Source organism: Myotis lucifugus, unplaced genomic scaffold, assembly GCF_000147115.1.
Source record: "Myotis lucifugus unplaced genomic scaffold, Myoluc2.0 scaffold_169, whole genome shotgun sequence".
Lineage (NCBI taxonomy): Eukaryota > Metazoa > Chordata > Mammalia > Chiroptera > Vespertilionidae > Myotis > Myotis lucifugus.
In genome coordinates, this window is record NW_005871217.1 from 2,293,018 (window position 1) to 2,304,180 (window position 11,163).

The 11,163-nt window shown below is 37.4% G+C and overlaps 1 protein-coding gene across 1 annotated transcript in view; it reads right to left on the reverse strand.

Annotated features, from left to right (window-relative positions):
• Window positions 1-11,163, reverse strand: part of SPRY3 (sprouty RTK signaling antagonist 3) — a 67,346-nt gene that overhangs the window by 55,169 nt on the left and 1,014 nt on the right. The window lies entirely within an intron of this gene.

Here is an 11,163-nt window from a genome sequence, read left to right on the forward strand (position 1 = left end):
CCAAAAGCAAATCATTGGAATGGGGCCAGTATTGCATTAGGGTTACTAATGGCTCACTGTCTATGATGGCCTACTTTTTTATTTGAAAGACACTTTAAGAACAAATCTTCCATAAGTCTCCCCCTGAGCCCTTGGACCTTTATAACATGGACAATCCTAAATCATGGAACAGGGAAGAGGGCAGAAGTACACTATCCTAGAGCTGGTAATTATGAATTGGAACATAGCGACTAGAATATTCTATAAGATTGGTCTAACCAGAAGAGAATATAGAAAAAGCACCAGCAATAGAACAGAAAAGGCACAGAGACAATATGGGTCCCAAAGGGAGGTACTTACTCTAGAAGCCCAAGGGTAGGGTTGAGCTTCATAGTAAGAGGTTCAAAGAAAGGAGAGGGAGTGAAGAAAGATGTAATATAAGAATTACCTAGGAGCTTAAAAAATTTATTAGGATATAATATGCACAAAATGCACAAATAAGAATAATCTTAAGTGTACAGCTAAATAAAATTGCACATATGTGTATATGCCTGTGTAACCTCTATAGAGATAAAGCTATAGAACACATCTAACATCTAAGAAAGTTTCCACTGGTCCTTTCTGATTCTATATTCCACCTGTCCCTTCCCAGGAAGTAACCCCCATTTTGATTTTTCTTATAGATTAGATCAGCCTTTTCTAAGAATTGGTACAAGTGGGATGATACACTATGCACTCTATTGTATCTGGATATTTTGCTCAGCAAACTGTTTTTGAGATTCATTCATATCGTTATATGTGTCAGTAGTTTCCAATGGCATTCAAATAAAAGTTTTATTCATTCTATTATTGATGGATTTTTGGGTAGTTTCCAGGTTGGGGCTATTACAAATGATGCTTTTCTTATCAGTCATATACATGTCTTTGGGTAAACATGCACATTTGCTTCTATTAGATATATATTCAGGCGTGAAATTGCTAGGTCTTAGGGTATCCATACTTTCAGCTTCAATAGATACTGTTAATTTTTGTAAATAGATTGTTCTAATTTATATTCCCATCAGCAGTGTATAAGACTCCAATTGTTCAACAACCTTGGCAACACTTTGCATTGTCTACTCTATAAGCCAGTCAGGTGGAAGAGCAGTAGACACATTGTGGATTTAATATGCATTTCCTGATTGGTAATGATGTTAAACATATTTTCATATGCTCATATTGGTCATCTGGATATCCTCTTTTGTGATGTGTCTTGTCAGGTCTTTTGACCATTTATTAAATTTATTATTTTTATTTTTCAATTACAGTTTATATTCAATATTATTCTGTATTAGTGTCAGATGTACAGCAAAGTGGTTAGACAATCATGTACTTTACAAAGTGGTCCCCCCATCCCCCGCTGCTTCAAGTACCCACCTGGCCCCATACATAGTTGTCACAATAGTATTGACTATATTTACTATACTGTAACCTACATCTCTGTGACTATTCTGTGACTACCCATTTGTACTGCTTAATCCCTTCAGCATTTTCACCCAGACTCTGAACCTCCCACCCCTCTGACAATTGTCAGTCTATTCTCTATATCTATGAGTCTGTTTCTGTTTTGTTTATTTTGTTAATTAGATTCTACATATAAGTGAAATCATATGGTATTTGTCTTTCTCAGTGCTCATTTTAATTGGGCTATTGTCCTTTGTAATTGATTTAGAAGAGTTCTTCATATATTCTAAACATGAGCACTTTGTCATGTATATGCATTGCAATTATTTTCTGTGGCTTTCCTTTCCCCTCTACTAATGGTATCTTTTGATGCACAGAATACACCCACCACCATCATCCGGCAGAAAAACTTACTTCCTATTCCAACCTTAGCGGGATAACAAAAGCCACCAGATAAGAGTTTCTTCATTTTCTTGCCACCAACCCTTTACTTCCAATTTCTGCTCCTATTCTATCTTCCTTTCAACTTATTATAACTATTATAATAGAGGAGTTGTTCTTCCTCCTGGCTAAGGCCAATCTCTTCTTCCATCTCATCCAGTCTTACCATTTCAGGAACTAGACCTTATCAATTGCCCTCTATTTGTCCTGTACCTTCAAATTCTACCTTGAATGGACTCTTTCTCATAAGTATTTAAGCATTTTCATTTCTCTCCCTTTTGAAGAAAACAACAAATAAACATCCCCTTATTTTGTATCTATATTGGTACACATATATCTAGCTCATCCACTTTAACTGCTTTAAGGTATTCTTTGAATTAATGAACCATAGTTTATTTATCCATTTCTCTAATGAGGGATAATTAAGTACATTACAATATTTTCTTATACAAATACTCCGCAATTAACTTCCTTTACCATATCTCTTTTTGCATATGTACAATTTTCTACAGGGTATATGCCTAAACATGGGTCTGTGCATCTTCAATATTTACTAGATATTGCCAAATTCTTTCCAAAGCAGTTTTACCAATTTAAAATTACCAGCAATTTATGGTAAAAGTTCCTAATTCTCACCTGGCTAGTGTGACTCAGTGATTGAGCATCAGTCATCATGAAAGCAAGAAGAGGGTAGAGTAAAATATTGAGATTACTGAAAAAAAACCACCAGCTAGAATTTTATATCTAGTAAAATTATCCTTCAAAAGTAAAGGAGAAATAAAGACTTTCTCAGACAGACAAAAACTGAGGAAATTTATCAACAGCTGATTCGATTCCTGGTCAGAGCACATGCCTGGGTTGCGAGCTCCTCTGTAGGGGGCGTGCAAGAGGCAGCCAGTCGATGTTTCTCACTCATCGATGTTTCTATCTCTCTCTCTACCTCTCTCTCTCTAAAAAATCAATAAAAACATATTCTTTTAAAAGATAAAGAAAATGTGGTACATAATACAATGGAATATTATTTGGCCATAAAAAGAAGGAAATCTTGCCATTTGTGGCAACATGAATGGATCTTGAGGGCATTATGCAAAGGGAAATAAGTCAGACAGAGAAACATAAATACCATATGATCTCACTTATATGTGGATGCTAAAAAAGGGCTCATAATATAGTGAACAGATTGGTGGTTGCCAGAGGTGGGAGTGCGGTGGGCGATAAGGTGAAGGGGCTCAACCGGTACAAACTTCCAGTTATAAAAGAAATAAGTCGCCCTAACTGGTTTGGCTCAGTGGATAGAGCGTCGGCCTGCGGACTGAAGGGTCCCAGGTTCGATTCCAGTCAAGAGCATGTACCTTGGTTGCGGGCACATCCCCAGTAGGAGATGTGCAGGAGGCAGCTGATCGATGTTTCTCTCATCGATGTTTCTGACTCTCTATCCCTCTCCCTTCCTCTCTGTAAAAAAATCAATAAAATATATTTTAAAAAAGAAATAAGTCACGGGGGTGTAATATACAGCATGGTGATTATAGTTAATAATACTGTAATGTATATCTGGCAGTTGCTAAGGGAGTAGATCTTAAAACTCATTACAAGGAAAAAGATTTTGTAACTATGTATAGATCATAAATGTTAACTATAATAATTGTGGTGATCTTTCACAATATATACAAATATGGAATCATTACATTGTATACCTGAAACTAATATAATGTCATATATCAATTAAACCTCAATAAAAATTAATTTTATGAAAATAACTTTTTAAAAGTAACAAATATTTTCTACAAGTCAGAGATGGCTGTTCTGACTTCTGATGAAAGACCTTTGAAGTAGAAGGATTATGAAGCTTTAGCTACCTAAAAAATATTAATGATATCTCAGGTTACATTGAGATTAGAAAACTAAACTGAAGGAGAACTTGCTTGTGTGCTAATTTTGGCCTAAAAAACAAGACATTAAAAACATCCCCACAATGCAAAGAAAATGAACTTGGACCTCTATATCACACCATATACAAAAACTAATTCAAAATGGATGAAAGATCTATGTGTAAGAGCAAAAAAGAAAACATAGGTATAAATCTTCATGATTTTGGCGGAGGCAATAGTTTCTTATGACAACAAAAGCAACAAAAGAAAAAAATAAACTGCACATCATCAAAATTAAAAATCTTTGTCCTTCAAAGGATACCATCAAGACAGTGAAAAAAACTACTCACAGACTGGGAGAACATTTTTGCAAATCATATATCTACTAAGGTCTTGTATCCAGAATAAGTAAAGCATTCTTACAACTCACTAATAAAATGACAAGTAACCCAACTTTAAAATAGGCAAAAGTTTTGAATAGAAATTTCTCCAAGGAATATATGTAAATAGCCAATCAACACATAAAAGATCTCAACATCATTAGTCTTTAAGGAACAGCAATTCCAAACCACTTCACCTCCCACTAGGATGGCCATAATTAAAAATAATAATAACAGCCCAGCCAGCATGGCTGGGGGTTGGGTGTCGACCTATGAACCAGGAGGTCGTGGTTTGATTCCCAGTCAGGCACATACCCTGGTTTCAGGCTCAATCCCTGGTGGGGGGGGGGGGTGTGCAGGAGGCAGCCCATAGATGATTCTCCCTCATCATTGATGTTTCCATCTCTCTCTCCCTCTCCCTTCCTCTCTGAAAACAATAAAAATATTTTTTAAAAAAAACAAGTGTTGGCCAAGATGTGAAAAAATTGGAACCCTCAGACATTGCTAGTGAGAATGTAAAATGGTGGAGCTGTTGTGGAAAACAGTCTGCCAGACCCTCAATAACTAATGGGTGCTACCATATGACCCAGAAATTCCACTATTAGAGAAATGAGATTATATCTCCACATAAAAACTTGTACCCACACAGTCACAGAAGTATTATTCACAAAAGCCAAAAAGTGAAAAAAACATAAATGTCCATCAACTGACAAATGAATAAACAAAACCTGGCAAATTCATACAAGAGAATATGATTCAGTCATATCAAGAAATGAAGTATTGATACATGCTACAACATGAATCGACCTTAAAACAATAGGCTAAGTGAAATAATCCAGTCACAAAGGACCACACATTATATGATTTTATTTATACGAAATGATCGGTACAGGCAATATATAGAGATATAAAGTGGATTAGTGGTTCCCAGTAGCAGGGCTGGGGGTCGGGAGATTAAGCGTGTGAGGTTTCTATTTTTGTTAATCCTCACCTAAAGATATTTTTCCATTGATTTTTAGAGGCAGTGGAAGGGAGAGGGAGAGGCAGAGAGAGAAACATAAATGTGAGAGAGACACATTGATTGGTTGCCTCCCAGGTCGAGCCTGCAACCAAGGTATGTGCCCTCGAGCAGAATTGAACCTGGGACCCTTCAGTCCGCAGGCCGATCCTCTATCCACTGAGCCAAACCAGCTAGGGCAGTGCGGTTTCTTTTTGGGGTAATGAAAATATTCTAAACTTGATTGTGATGATGAATGCACAACTCTGTGAATGTATTAAAATTCATTGAATTTTAAATGTGTGAACTGTATGGTATGTGAATTATATCTCAATAAATCTGTTTTTAAAACATGCCCAGAAATAGTCAGCAAGATTGAGACTTTGGGAAAATACAGATTAGCAATCCTTCAATAAACATATGACAAAGAAAAAGTAAAACAGAAGGAAGAGAGATGAAGTCGACATTTAAAAAGATTTAAAAGGTAAACTGACCAATTTCAGATTCTGTACATTATTGGAGTCAAATCAAACAAACTGAAAAACAGAAAAGATTTGTCACATGTATGAGACAACTAGAAATGAGGATACTGACTGAATATTTGTTTATATTAGGGATATATTATTTGGTGCAATAATGGTATTGTGGTTAAGGCAAATAAAAAAGTCCTTATACTTTAAAGCAGTGGTTCTCAACCTTCCTAATGCCGCGACCCTTTAATACAGTTCATGTTGTGGTGACCCCAACCATAAAATTATTTTCGTTGCTACTTCATAACTGTAATTTTGCTACTGTTATGAATCGTAATGTAAATATCTGATATGCAGGATGTATTTTGTTACAAATTGAACATAATTAAAGCATAGTGATTAATCACAAAAACAATATGTAATTATATATGTGTTTTCCGATGGTCTTAGGCGACCCCTGTGAAAGGGTCGTTCGACCCCCAAAGGGGTCGCGACCCACAGGTTGAGAACCACTGCTTTAAAGCTACATACTGGAAAATTTACAGATGAAATGATAAATTATAAGAGACTTGCTTCCGAATATCTAGATGAAACAAAACTTGGCATGAATTGAGTAGTCAAAGCTGGGGGAAAAGGTATGTGGGAATCATAACATTCTTTCTACTTTGGTGTAGATTTCAAATTTGCCATCAATAACAATTTTTTGAAAGGAAAAATAATGCCTCAAAACTAGATGTGATGTCCCTATACCCTAGAGAGGCTGACTTTATGATGGGGACCACCAACCTGCACTTCGAGGTGGTCTTTGGCTGCTGAGAGGTTGAAGTAAAAGTATGGGCAGAGCAGGTGCAGTTGCAAGGGTTTCTTGCACTGCTCTGTTGGAGAAGTCTCTCTCTCAGATGTATAGAAGCTGTGACATCAGGTGGGGTATAAACAAAGAGCACCCTGAATGCTTGGGCTGCTCTGGAGTTCCAGAGACCCTGAGTCTCTTGCCCAGGAAGTCAGTAATAACAGAAGTTGGGCCCAGCACTACTGATTCTGCCCTAATGAAGCCCATACTGGAAGGAGGAGACCTTGGCTGACATCAATCTGACTCTCTGAGTGGACAGGATACCATTTGGGAACTTGGCCTCCAGACTCTTGAAGACAATGTTTCCTGTTGGCATGTGATGGAAGTCCAACTCATTTTATGAGAAACAGTTTAAGTTTCTCATCAAAGGTTTAATCTAGGGAAGACTTGTGGGAGTTGGGGAGTGGTAAAACAAAGGAAAATCCAAGAAGGGTTTGGTGGGCAATACAAGAGGACCAGGATAGAATCCCAGGTTTGTCAGACTGCAGAGTCTTTGCCTTACCAGCAGTGAGACTGGAAAGGAAGTAATAGGTAATAAGAGAAAAATTAATATGCCTTTGTGACTAGAATATACTTTTTCATTGTTTTATGCATTTCTTGACTCAAATCCAAAATGGATTTAAAGTCATTTATAATACAGGATATGCATGGAATAAATCTTCTAAAATAAAGGTTAAAAACTATTTACTTTTCCAAACTCACTTTGCGTATCTCTTTCTTCCTCTTCAGATATCATTATTAATTCATTTTCTTTTATATAAGTCCACTGTAGACTCTGGCTACAAGTGATTGCCCAAGGGGCTTCAGTGTCAAAATCTTTTCATCTCCAAATGTCAATTATATTACTTCCTTTTTTTAGTTTTTAAAAATGTATTGGGGTGACATAGGTTAATAACATTTATAGGTTTCAGGGGTACGATTCTCTAATACATCATCTGTAGACTCACATAACGTCAGGAGAATAACTAAACTGACAATAATGACTGTGGCAGAGTTTGATCACAAAATTTAGTTGTTTGTACATGCTTACATTCATAATTTCTCTGTGAGCAGCCATGACAGTTGCCAGATTGAGTCCAGTATAGAAGTGGCAGCCATCAACATTACTGACTCCAGGAAAGTTTCTGTTACAGCAGTAGCAGTGGTATAAATAGTGGTACCTAGTGTTTTGTGATATGAAAAGAGGTCTCCTCACCACACCAGTTGTGCAATGAATTTTTGGTTGTTGAACCTGGAAACAGCCCCATGCCTCTTTCTCCAGGCCTCATGATGATGCTGTGAGCTTCCAAATATCCTTTCTTCCAACTTACTTTTTATCAAAGTTATTTTATACACAGTTAAATATACAAATCTTAACTGTACAGGTCAATGAATTTGACAAAGGTATACAGTGTGGGACCAACACCATACAACATCATCATCACTCCGAATGCTGAATGATGCTGAGTTTGTGCTGAATCATATTTCTGTTGAGAGTCAGAAATGCTCACATCCTGCTCATATCCTCAGACACAAATTAATATACTTTCAGCTTTTAACACATTTTTTTCCATTGGTAGATGAGGAACATTTTGCATGGCCTAGATGATTTTTTTTAAATGTCAGTGTTTATTTGTTTCTGTATAGAGTTAGTAGTAGAATTGTCATAGACCAAAGCCTCCACCAAATTCAACATTGTGTTGTGTCCAGAATATTTCTTTTCTGGCTAAGAGTCACTTTCAGTTGCATAACCAAAGTTCATTTTATTATAAATCTTCATTTTTTCCTTTCCTTCTTTTTTTAACCTTTTTAAAGATTGCTCTTAGTTGGTTCTTTTAAGGACCATTATAGCACACTGTTTTAACCGCGTTTCAACAACTCAAGGTTATGAACAGGATTAGAGAGCATGGCATCTTCATTAAGATGCTGGACAAACCAAGATGTAGATGTTGGCCAAAGATGACAGTTGCCACACATCATTCGTATACAATAGTCCACACAAGAGATGGTGCTAATTTGGTCTAGAGCAGGGGTTGTCAAATTATAAGCCCACAGGTCAAATTCTGCCTCCTGCCTCTTTTTGTAAATAAAGTTTTATTGGAACACATCCACAGTCTCATTTAAGTGTTGACTGTAGCTGCTTTTGCTCAATAAACATAGAATTGAGTAGTAGCAGACAGAGAATGTATGCACCCCACAAAGCCTGAAGTATTTATTATCTGACCCTTTATAGAAAAAAAATGCCAATTCTTGGCCCCTAGTGCTATCAGGGCAAGTGGAGACAAATAGATGAACAGATTGTATTATTGCAAGTAGAGCAGGAATAAGCCTGGCATGTTCTAGAAACACAGGAAGGCCATAAACGGATCCAGATACTATTGTCTCTCCCCTTATTTTATACCTGTTGATATTTATTTGGACATTAATTCACTCATTCAGTGAATATTCTTTAAGTTCCCACTGTGGGCCAGACACTGTTAGCTGCTACACACACACACACACACACACACACACACACAAATCGTATAAGGGGAACCAACAAGTAAACAATTACAACACAGAATAGTAAGTGCTAACTAAAAATGAGGGGGAAAGGATGCAATTGATACAGAGGAGGCAATACACTTTTCTTTTACCACCTAGTCAGCATCTGCTATTACATGTAACCTTCCTCAAATTATACCCGAACCACATCTCCCCTGGTTGGTCATGCCTCCCCTCCTTCAGTCACTAAACTACATCATATAATAGTAATAATCATCATCATAGCAGCTAATCCCCATTGAGCATTTCCTGGGTGTAAGATACAGCCAGGTACTGGACACACATTGTCTCATTTACTCATCACAATCCTGATATAAATATTACTATGCCCGTTTGTGAAATAGGAAATCAAGGGTCAGAGAGGTGAAGTCCTTTGCTCAAGTTCTCATGTGTGTTCCACAAAGTAGCGCTCAGGGCATCTGCTATTTTCTTCCTCCTCTGCTCTGGCTTGCTGCTGATGCCTAATGTTAAGATTGCTGCTTGATGGTATCACCTACCGAAGGCGCCAATACCAACCAATGTGTATGCCAAAGTCTTATGTCTAGAGCATTAATGTTCAAGCCCAGGGTATTGTTTCTCATAGATGCTAAATATCTGGGAACAATGACCATATTTTGTGAAAGAGTTCTTTGTAGTTTTTACTTGTGCTTTTATTACAGTTCCTGCCCTTGGGTCTGGTGCCAAATTACCTAGGTTTGAATCTCAGCCCTGAAACTTAAGTGCTGTGTGATCCTGGCGAAATTGCTTAACTTCTTCATTCCCCAGTTTCCCTATCCTTAAAGCAGGAATAACAATATTATCTACCTTTAGTGTCTTTTATAAAACACTTAGCCCAGCGTTATTGCGAAGAAAACTGGCTTCTTTTTCCAACTCTTAAACAGGCCTCTATCTATCAACCTCTTGCCTCTTTCTGGGTACTTTCTATCTGTTCATTTCACCTTACATTTATTGATCTTATTCACTTTAATTGCTACTGTCATGCTCCTTCCTATTACAGGAACTTTGATTATGCTGTTCACTGTCTGAAATGTTCCTTTTCCTGTTGGCCTGGCCAATTCTTATGTGTTCTTTAAACTCCATAAGGGTGAGGACTCTACCTGTTTTTGTTTGCCATATTACACCCAGAGTTTCATATGGCACTTGGTGCACAGTAGGCCCTCATTAACGTTTGTTGCATGAAAACCAACCTGAGTCAGCCTAGTAGCTCACCTTATTCAGGTATTGCTCTGTATATTAATTCACATCCTAGCTACAGCTTTCTTTCTGTCTACTCACTGGTTCTAGACAATTTTCAATAAATAAATAAATGCTATATGTTAGGTTCTGGGCTAGGGTCTTGGAAAATAAATTTTTAAAATAAAAACTTTCGCCCAGCCAGTGTGGCTCAGTGGTTGAGTGTCAACCTGTGAACCAGGAGGTCATGGTTTGATTCAGGGCACATGCCCGGGTTGCAGGCTCCGTCCCCAGTGGGGGGCATGCGGGAGGCAGCGAATCAATGTTCTCTTTCATCATTGATGTTTCTGTCTCTCTCTCCCTCTCCTTTCCTCTCTGAAATCAATAAAAATATATATTTTAAAAAATAAAATACACATTTTCTGCTCTCAAAAAGCTACTCTTGCATTGGAGGACACAAGCATTCAAAGAGAGAGGCTATAATCTAGAATGATGTGGTATACTTAAGGCCTATACTGGACTCACTGGGCATAATGGACCCATGGAAAATGAGAAAATAAATTTATTTGGGAAATATAGGAAAGGATTTACAGATGAAGTAACATGTAAATTGAGTTAAAAAAATGAGTAGCAGTTTTTCCAATAGACAAGTAGGGGCAAAGTATGAATGCCTTTTCTTCTTTTGTTGATCCTAACTTTTACAAGCTGTTACCCCTTTGACATTAGCCTAATATTTTTCCTCTCTAATAACTACAGTGCTGCTCAGTTTCCCATTTTCCAGGGTCTCTATAGATTTTGCATGTTGTTTGTTCTCACTCTCAATGTGTTCCTCTGCCCTGGATTGCCCTTGCACTGCTAATTCGGTGCACTTTTTGGTCCTTCTTTGTAATATGCATTGTTCATTAATTTTACGTGCATAAAATATGCATTCCTAATAGTGACTTCCCTTCTAGTGCTCACTGGATTTAGCGCTCTACCTGCACCCTGAATTCAAGGTGCTCAACTGAATTAGTGGGAGTCCCGCATTGAGTGATATGTG